Below are 10,128 nucleotides of genomic sequence, written 5' to 3'. Positions count from 1 at the left end.
GGAAAAGGACCAACCAGAACCCAGTCAGCCAAGACATCAGGAAAAGAAAATGGGGCTGGATTGGACACACACTGCGAAAACCAGTCGACAACGTTACAAGGCAGGCCTTGGACTGGAACCCACAAGGGAAAAGAAAAGCTGGGAGGCCAAAACAGACGTGGAGGAGATCGGTCAGGAGTGAAGCAAAGGCTGCCAGAATGGCGTGGACCCAGCTGAGGAGAGCAGCCCAGAACAGAGTCCGTTGGCGAGGTGTTGTTCCGGCCCTATGCTCCACTGGGAGTCTACAGGATTAAAGGAAGTTATCATGAATAAACTGTTCAAAAAGATTGCCCAAACTTGTCCTCAATTTTTGACAGTCAACGTGTTTGACACTAGATTCAAAGAAAGTCCTGTTGCAACAGTACACTGGGCCATTTTTGATTCCATCTTTGAAATTATTGTAACAATGTTTTTTCAACATCATAATACAACTTGCAATTTACGTCATTTTTCAGATGTTTAAGACATATTTGAAGTCAGTTTTGCTACAACCCCTGCATGTATTTTCATTCTTCTCATCAAGATGTGGATGCTTTGTAGTCGAGGGCGAGTTGTACACTGCTCCGCCGTTTGCTTCCATTTTCTCGAACTCACAAAAAGTGGTGAACAAGTATCATTACCTGTGACAACCCCATTCTTTTCATAAAGGTTAGGTTGTTTTTCAGGCAAAGAGCAAGTTGTATGATGTCTAGCCAGATGCTTCTGTTTCCTTGGACTCACAACAGTTGGTGGATGATTATCACGTGGAGTAAGTGATTGAATATGCTTATGAGGATCATATCTTAGGATTGCCTGTGCATTATGCCGAAGTCTCCAACAATTGCCTGCTAATAATAGTGGCCTGGTGGATAAGGCGCTCGACTCGCAATCTGAGGGTCGCGGGTTCGAATCTCAGTCCCACCAAACATGCTCGTCCTTTCATAGAGGGAAGGCTGTCAAGTGGGTTGCATCCTTGATGTAAGAAACAGCTTTAGAAACGATGGCAGAGCAAGATCTGCCATCGGCTCAACGGTCCGCAAGGACTATGGGAAACAAAAAAAAAAATAGTGAACAGGGACTCAATTGAATTCTCTCGAGAAATAAGCCAAAAACCACACAATAGTTTGTACCATCATGTCATTGGCCCAAACTCCATGGTGTTCTTGGTATCTTTGGTACCGATTCATCTTTTCATCTACATGTCAATAAGATGGTGAACTAAAGCACAATTGTTATTGCCCTCCTCAGACTGAATGGAAATGTCTAAGAAATACAGAACTTCTGAGTGTAGCGCTTCATGATCTAAAGAGAGAATATTTTGTGTTAGACCTTCACACACATTGGATCTCAGAGATTTCTAGACAAAATACTCAGAAAAAGCAGTTGCCATCACATAGATTTGGCTCTATAACACAAAGATTTTGATTAAAATGTCCAATGTCATTTAAAATTTTATTCGCAAATGACTTGACATTGTTGATAAGAGTCCTTTTGGACATTTTTGAACGATAATGAATTGAATGCAGTCGAAAAAGGAGTTTAAAAAATCGACTGAAATATGTTAGAGATAAATCTAGCACACTAAAGAAAATAGTCACCGATATTTAGTGAATGATCAAATTATACAGTATTTTGTGTTCCCCTTGATTGGGTGATTGTATGAGTGTATAGCAATCTTAACATCACAGGTAGCTTATAATTAATGCTGTAACATGCGACAAAGATGTGCAGTAGTAGCAACTGACTTGGATTTTGTACTCTCCTTACTCAGTTATATAGAATACCACAGGCATTGTGTTTGCTTAAACCTGTGACCTGTATGCTCAATAATAGATGGAACCATGTGGGATTTGTGCTTCCCTGAATGGGTGATTATAATAATCTGAGCACCACGGGCAGATTAAAATGCTGAAACCCATGACCTTAACACCCAATAGTAGGAACCGTGCAAGGATTTGTGCTTCCCAGGATAAGGTGATTATACACTTACAAATCTCAGCACCATGGGCAGCTTGAAATGTTCAAATCCGCAACCCCTGCGTCCATTGGTAGGTACCGCAGAGGATTTAGCTGTACGCCCAATGATAGGAACCATACTAACACGAGCTTAAAACTCGTAACCTACATGCTTAAAGAAATTGAAACCACACAAGGAGTTCCTGTGGAACCACCTCAAAAGTGTATGAGATAAAGTCAATTCTCAACTTTCTAACAAAGACAATATTTAAATCTTTATCAGAACGTCAGGAATTCAAATAAGCTTGTCTATTGTTAAAGCTGCTTCCACATATAGGATAAGGAACATTTTCAAAAGGTCAAGTTTTCACAAAGTAAAAACAGGTAGGTGCATGCTTTTACAATATCAAAACCATTCCTTTCACTTAGGAACAAACAGGTAGGTTTGCATGTTGCAGATGCAACTCCTAAGAGTCTGAACCATTCCTATATGTTAAAAGGTCTCCCTTTGAGAAATTTTAGTGCTTCTGAATGAAAAATCACAATAACAACTGCAAACAGTCGAGTAAGGGAAACTTTAGATGATAATATGTAGAATGTGTGAGAGGTGTGGTGGTATTAATTTGGAATAACACTAATGAAGCACACTTGGCTCCCTTGGTTTTTATATCCATCAGTTGTCAGTACAATATAGGAACAGAGGCATTGTTATATCACAACTCGTTTTGTGTCTTATAGCTCTAATTCCTTGTAATTATATTGTTCATAAAACAGGATCTGGGATACTAGTAATTTGAATTTAATACTTCTTTTCTATACTGGTATGGTAGTTTTGACTATGTTATTGTTCTCTAATTTGTTGTTACACTTTATAACCCGAGCTTAGTACAAACTTACAAAAAGTACACTGCAAATAGAAATGAAAACAATCAAATGCAGTACTGATACCATGCTTTTGGTGTTCAAATTTTAATGATATCATTTTAACATTGTATTTCAATTGAAGTTGGTTTCAAAGTTCATCACAAGTACATTTTGCAACAGTCTTCTTGAAAATCGGCCGTTGTCATACTGGTACTTGTACTCTTAAAATTGATAGCATGCTTTAAATAATGCCGTACAGTACCAGTACCATATGTGCTCGAATTTTATTTTTCTTGGTCTGGGTCCTCTTAAACAAATTTGCACACAAGGGACAGTCCCATAGATTAACATTAAATAATTTCAAGTGATACAGTTATTGAGGATTCCCTCTTGTTTCTTAGCAGTCTTCATTCTTGAAACAGTAGGTATTCTGGGAATGTTATCATCCTATTTAAGATAACTTGTAATAGAGAAAAATGTATAAGAAAAGAATTTAATTGATAGCTATTTCTATCCCTTTTCTTTGTTTGTGTGCAAAACATATTCTAACTTTAAAATGATATATAAAAAACTAAATGTTGCTGTAGTTTAGAATTTAAAAAGTGGGCTTTGACATTAAAGTGTAAAAGAATGCAACTTGGATAAGAACTATTTTAGACTAGTTTAAAAAGTCTTACAAATAATGAAATGTATATGCATGATCATTTAGATTTTTGGTATACAAACAAATTATTGCAAAATAAATATAGTATTTGTGAAATATTCAATAGGTATGTTAGGTAAGTTGCAACATCATGGCCAGTTCTCCCAGAATGCATTGTTACCCATGTCATTGGTCATTTCCATTAAGAAAAAGGAAAGGCAAGGTCTTCAACATTTCCACATCTTTATATGGCTCATGAAGCTAAAAAAACCATAAGGACAAGCCTAAAGGAATTCTTAACAACACCAACCACATAAAAAAATACCTAGAAATGCCAAAGAAAATGACCGAGGACAATGTTGACCAACACAGTTAAGCATGAACAAGAAATGTTTGACAAGATAAAAAGAAAGTAACGTTTGTTATTTATTTTTAAGTACCACATCTGTTCTTGCATTTAGACCATCGTAGCTTTTCCTAAGTAGATCTATAAACCATGTATTAGATGTCACAGTATAGCACTTAGCAAGCTTAACAATAATATAAGTTTGGTGTATAAATATAAAGAATAAAAAAACCTTTAACAACAAGTTATATATATAGCAAAAAAATTTAACCTTATACCAGGGACATTGGAACAATATCTTTAATTTTTTACACCTTTTACAAGACCCATAAACCAGTATTCATCATTTTACAGTTTTACACGTGTAAGATTCAAGCTTTTACACCTCACATACTAACTAATAACTAAGAAATTGCTAGTTTTGTCACATTGTAGTCATGCCATTTAGAGTGAGACCTTTGGCTTTGAAATACTTCATGAATCTAAAGTTAACATCAATAATTCATTAATTAATTCCAACTTGACAAGCTTTTTGATCATTTGGGGGGTTGGAATGTCTACTTGTCAAATAGAAAATATAGGATACTAAATTAGTACTGCATAAATAGAAAACATAGCACACTCTTTTGGTACTAGACTAATAGAAAACAAGATAATTTGTTAAAACTAGACAAATACAAAACAGGATACTTTGTTAGCACTGAACAAATACAACAAGGTTTGCTACTTTTTAAATATTGTTTTACATATATTACAGTCTGGCATGGGCAGCTTGGTTAGTGTGCTCGACTCGCAATCTGAGGGTCGCGGGTTCGAATTCCCAACACACCAAACATGCTCGCCCCCTTTCAGCTGTGAGGGTATCATGATGTGACGGTCAATACCACTATTCATTGGTAAACGAGTTCTCGGTGGGTGGTGATGAATAGCTGTGTTCCTTCTAGCCTTACATTGCTAAGTTAGGGAAGGTTAGCGCAGATAGCCTCCTTGTAACTTTGTGTGAAATTAAAAACATACATATGTTACACAAATTGAAAAAATAAAAATTTGCAAAAAAATAATAAATGCTTATCTTTTTCTTAAAGAGTTTCCTTATATAAAATCTACTTCTACGCTTCATACATTTCATTTTAATGATAATAACTTTCACAAAACTGAATGCTAACTTTTACTCTTCTCTTGCTCATTACCATACGTAAAATCTGTAATTAAAATTTTATATACACTTGGAAAGTTTTACAGTTTGAGGATAGCAACATTTTGCAAAACAATGAATGCAACTTTTTATGTATGTATGCTTAAAGAAAGGTCCTAACCCAGACATTTCTTCTTATTTCATCTTTGATAGCATGCTTTCTAAGGCACCAGAGGACTTCCTTCTTGTGGATCTAATCCACTTTATGAACCTCTTAGTCTTCATTAGTTCTTTCTTGGTTTGGACAAGCCATCATGGACTGGTCATCTTGGCCCAAACACCTCTTTGTTTTTGTATTCATCCTTCTGACACATCTCTTAGACATTGGCCCATTTGGCAGCCTGGAAGTAGTATTTAAGTCATAATTTGCTGATGAGTACAGTGGGTTGAGGCTGCCTTCTAGCCTGTGAGGTTGCTGGAACTGTTATTGATATGTTGGCATTATATCCTTCAGCCTTGGGAAGATCTTTGGTTAGGCATCATTTGGTCCTAGGAGAGGTGTATGTAGAAGTCATTATTGTGTCTCCTGCTACCAAAGTACCCTGACGAGACACTATTGTGTGGCCTGGCTTCTCATGGTACAGGCTGTTGTGAGCAGTTGGCAGACTCGGTGTTAGATCCGCTTCCTTGCCTATTTCATATGAAGGGGAGTCAGTACTGGTGGTTTCAACATCTGTACGCTTGGTTCTGTGGGTCTTGTATATTAATTAGCCATTCTCCATTTACTCTCTCTGGCTATTGTTAGCCACAGTCACTCAGAATTTTCCAGGAAGTCGTTAAGTTTTCTGTCAAAAAAGTTGGTTATTCCTCCATGTTATGCAAATGGGACGTATAGGTATATATTTACTGACACGTCGAAAGCTAAGAAAAGAAAGCTAACAAAAGTTAAGATTGAAAATGCTTCATCAACTTTTCCTCAATGATACAGAGCTGAGAATTGTAACTTTAACAGCTACTATAAATTTTTCAGAGACTGAAATTTGGCTGGCATCGTCACTAACAATGGACAACGTCTTTTGACTTGAAGGCCTGATAATGCAACTATCGTACTTGAATTTGACATGGCCTCTGATAAGAGCTATGCCAAACTGAAATAACTAAAATTAGTGCATGATTAACAGTTTATGGTGCAAAACTAAACTAATTCTAATATTTATGTATAGGAGAATCTGCTGTTTCTATTGGTTATAGCATGTCCATCAGCCATATAAAGTTGACTGCAAACATTTTCAAATGTCAGAAAGAGAGGATGAGCTTGCCTTGCAGCCATTTAGACTGACTGGTGGCTTCAACTAGCTTTTAAAGATCAGTATTTACTGGTTAATGCAAAACTGAGACATTCACTAATGCCCACAGCTGAACTACCACTACTGTTCTGCCATCTATGTGTCGAAGAACTCATTACAGTCGGCGTCATGAGAAAAACAAAAATATGTAAAGACTTATGAAGCAGGGGGTTTTCCATTGTGACTTACTACATACCCAGTTATTTTCTGTGCTGTATAAGAGTATTTCTTCACTGCACACCTAGAAGTCATATACAAACACTTCATGTATGAAGGTTTGGCCTTGTGTTTAAATGTGACATAAAATTGCACTTACATACATGTAAACTTTCTCAGGTACCTTCTCATATGAAAATCTGCTTATTTTTATCATAAAATTCCATGTGAATGATTGTAAAACAAGGACCACAGCTTCATATGTGCCTTAGAGTTTCTAACAGTAATTTCCAATCACTTCAATTATTAATGTTATTGGCATTGTATGTATTAACAAATGTTCTAGTTGTGTTCATCTAGTGAGCATCACCTAGTCTGGACCAGAGAAATGCCACAACAAATCATTCAATAAAGCTAGATAGAATTGTCAATTTCTTTCATTAATTTATTCTTCAATCAACTGACCATCCTAACTGGTTAAGTAGTCAATCTATGCCATAATTATTAGGAGGCCGACATTGCATCCCATTCATTCATCATATACTTGTTTCTCCTCGTCTGTATCCCCATAGACAGCTGTCTTCCTCATCAGCAAGTGAAAATTATGAATCATAGTGTTCTCGTTTCTGATCCCTGGTTCAAATACTGCATGAAAGTATTTCATTTATCCACATGCTCAACACGTTTTCACCATATGAATATTGTATATAATATTGCAAGGATTAGATGTCTGAAGATGAAGAAGGGCTCAGTCCAACCAGGAATGAGTTACTTCTGAACTTCTGGTGTGTACCCAGTCTCCAAGCTTGAAATCTAATTCCTTCGCTGTCTTGTCACAACATCTATGTTATATTGCAACTTTATACAAATGTAAAACACAAATTTCTGAGCAAATCTTGTTAACTTTAGATATTATTGTTGACACTGATACATATACATTCAGTAGAGCTGTGTTTTATGGCAAAATATATACAAGTTTGGCAAATAAACAGCCTACAATTATTCCATTACTATTTATGCCACCACAATGTATAGCACATATTCATCCCATTGAGTTCAAACTTTCTAAACATAGACTTGATCATCTGAATAAAATAATCTTCCAAGTCGTCTGTCTGTGGTGTTTTCACCATATGAACATTGTATATAATATTGTAAGGATTAGATTTCTGAAGATGAAGAAGGGCTCAGTCCAACCAGGAAATTGATATTTAATTTCTTTGGATTTTCCCAGGTGCACTGAATCATGCTAACCACAGTTCAGCCAATTCATTAATGATGGATTTAGCACTAATTTATCAATCAGTGAATAAACATTGGCTCACTTAATTAATATGTGCAAAGCAGAAACTACAACTCTCATGGTTGTTTCCCTGGTATGGATAATTTTCCTTCTTGCACTGCTCACAGTACGTTGCTTGCACCATCTCAATGTTTGAACATGAATACTTGCAAAAGTGCAAGAAACACTGGTTGTCACAAGTTTTTACATTATGTAAAATGTAGAGTATCTCCTACCTTAGAGCTTTGGAGACCACTAGCTGCATATGAGTTTGAGGATATTGGTTCTGTGGTTTACATCAAGTGACCAGGTAAGCCACACTTGGAATAGAAACCTCAGTTATCATGCTTCTGGCATCTCTGGTAGCTCAGTTCTTGCTGCGTGGTAGTTGAATTTGTTAAGAGCTGTTGATACATTTGGAAACAGCGTTACACTTTGTGGCATCTGATGTAGTTGAGGTTAAGCCTTTGGTCCTTTAGGGGTCTTTTAAGATTGTCTCAAAGTAGAGTCTGCAGCTATAGTTGCTGTTGTTGTTAACTTCTTGTCCTAGTTTAGTGTATGTCGTGATATGATCACTTCAGAATCCATTACCACAGAAGCTGTTTCCACCAGAAATGAGAACATGTCTCGTAGTCATCATGATAAGACATTCACCAAGTTTACTGAGGGTCTGCCTATCCAGGCAAATTCCTTAGGTTGTCTAAGTAGGTGACCAAATTGTCATGGGGCTCTATGAATCAGCTCATGATAGTGTTGAATTGATGATGTAACTCATCGACAACCATGTCCTTATAGTTGAGTTGATACTCATGATCTTATTTACATGAATTCACTCATTCAAAATACTGCTTGCTTGAAATACTTAAGAAATTGGTCCAAATGATCCTTTATTGACCTCTGATGATTTCATTTGCTTCATATTTCCACCAAAGCTACATAATGGGATATCTGTACTGTATCTACCATGGGGGAATTGAAGTTTAGCGTTTATAAGTGTATAAGCTTACCGCTGAGCGACCCAAAAGTATAGAGGCTTGCATTTTGAAGAATGCAATGTTCTTTTTTTAGCAGAACACTGCAGTGCATAGTGATATGGTTAATCAACCACTTAGTCAGCCAGGAAGCACCTAGTTGTATAAAGGATTGTGATGAGATGCTAGTTGCTCCATCTTCTGCATAACGACTCTTTGCAATAAACTTCATCCACCATTCTCCTCCCCCCACTGTCCTTGGTCTTTGACGACTCAAACCATCACCTGGCAATTCCTAGGTTAGTTAAGAATGCTTAGGAACATGTCCTAGACTGGAATCTTTGTGTATCATAAATTTAGTTAATTTTCAATATTTTAGTAGTTAAACCAAAAATAAGAAAAACTTCAGTTCATCCTGAACCGCTCAAAATTTTGGTTTTAGATAGAGAGTATATAAATAGTTAAACTGGGGTTTATTTTACATTTGTTTATTAGGTTTGTTGGAGAGGTGAAAAAACCCCAATAAATATTGTGCTTTTTGAAAGTCCATGCCAATAAATGGAACAATTATATCCGACTTTCAAACAAGAAAACAAATAACACTTTGAAGGTTTATAACCAACTTCATATATTCCTTATATATTAAGAATACAAGCAATATGCAATATATTTATCATTCTACCGCAATTCTCTTCAGTTGATTCACTCTATCTAATAATATTTGTGATCATTCTGTGAATGCTCTATCAAAGTCAAAGTGTTCCCTCTCAGGTCCATTGATTATAAGCAACAATAACGTGTTTAGGTTTGAGACAGTTAACTTTTCCTAAAGGTACTCATACAGAGACATCATTAAGAGGTGAAAATCCTCCATACCATTTTCATGTAAAAAAGAAGCAATTTTACCTTAAAGAAAATTTAGGGCAGAACTCTAACATTGAATGCTGATAAAGCATCTGAACAATGCACACTCTGACATGAGTTGCTCATACACAGCGTGGTCACAAGTAAATAGACACCACCTTTTCAGAAAAATGACACCTAATTTTTCGTCATTTAACTGATTTATGCTAACTAAGTTGTGTTCACAGAGCACTATATAAATGAAAATGATCCGCACACTAATAATCTTGTGCTACAAAATGCCTAGAACTCGAGGTTCTTTCGAATTGTCAGACTTTGTTAGAGGAAGGATAGTTGGTCAAGCAGATGGTGGAATAAGTCAGCGGCAAATTTCGCAGAATTTGGGAATCCCGCTTTCGACAGTCAATAGAATCATCGTACAGTTCAGGAAACACGGCAAGGAAATAACTGAGCAGCATCCGGGTCGTCCTGGTCCATCGGAGAGGACAAAAAGGGCTGTCAAGAGGACCATCGAAATGGATCCCAGATTAACGACTGCAAAAGTGGC

The sequence above is a fragment of the Limulus polyphemus genome, unplaced genomic scaffold (genome assembly GCF_000517525.1).
Source record: "Limulus polyphemus unplaced genomic scaffold, Limulus_polyphemus-2.1.2 Scaffold4310, whole genome shotgun sequence".
In the NCBI taxonomy this organism is placed as follows: Eukaryota; Metazoa; Arthropoda; class Merostomata; order Xiphosura; family Limulidae; genus Limulus; species Limulus polyphemus.
The sequence above is the reverse complement of the archived record's forward strand: the minus strand, read 5'-3'. Positions refer to the sequence as shown.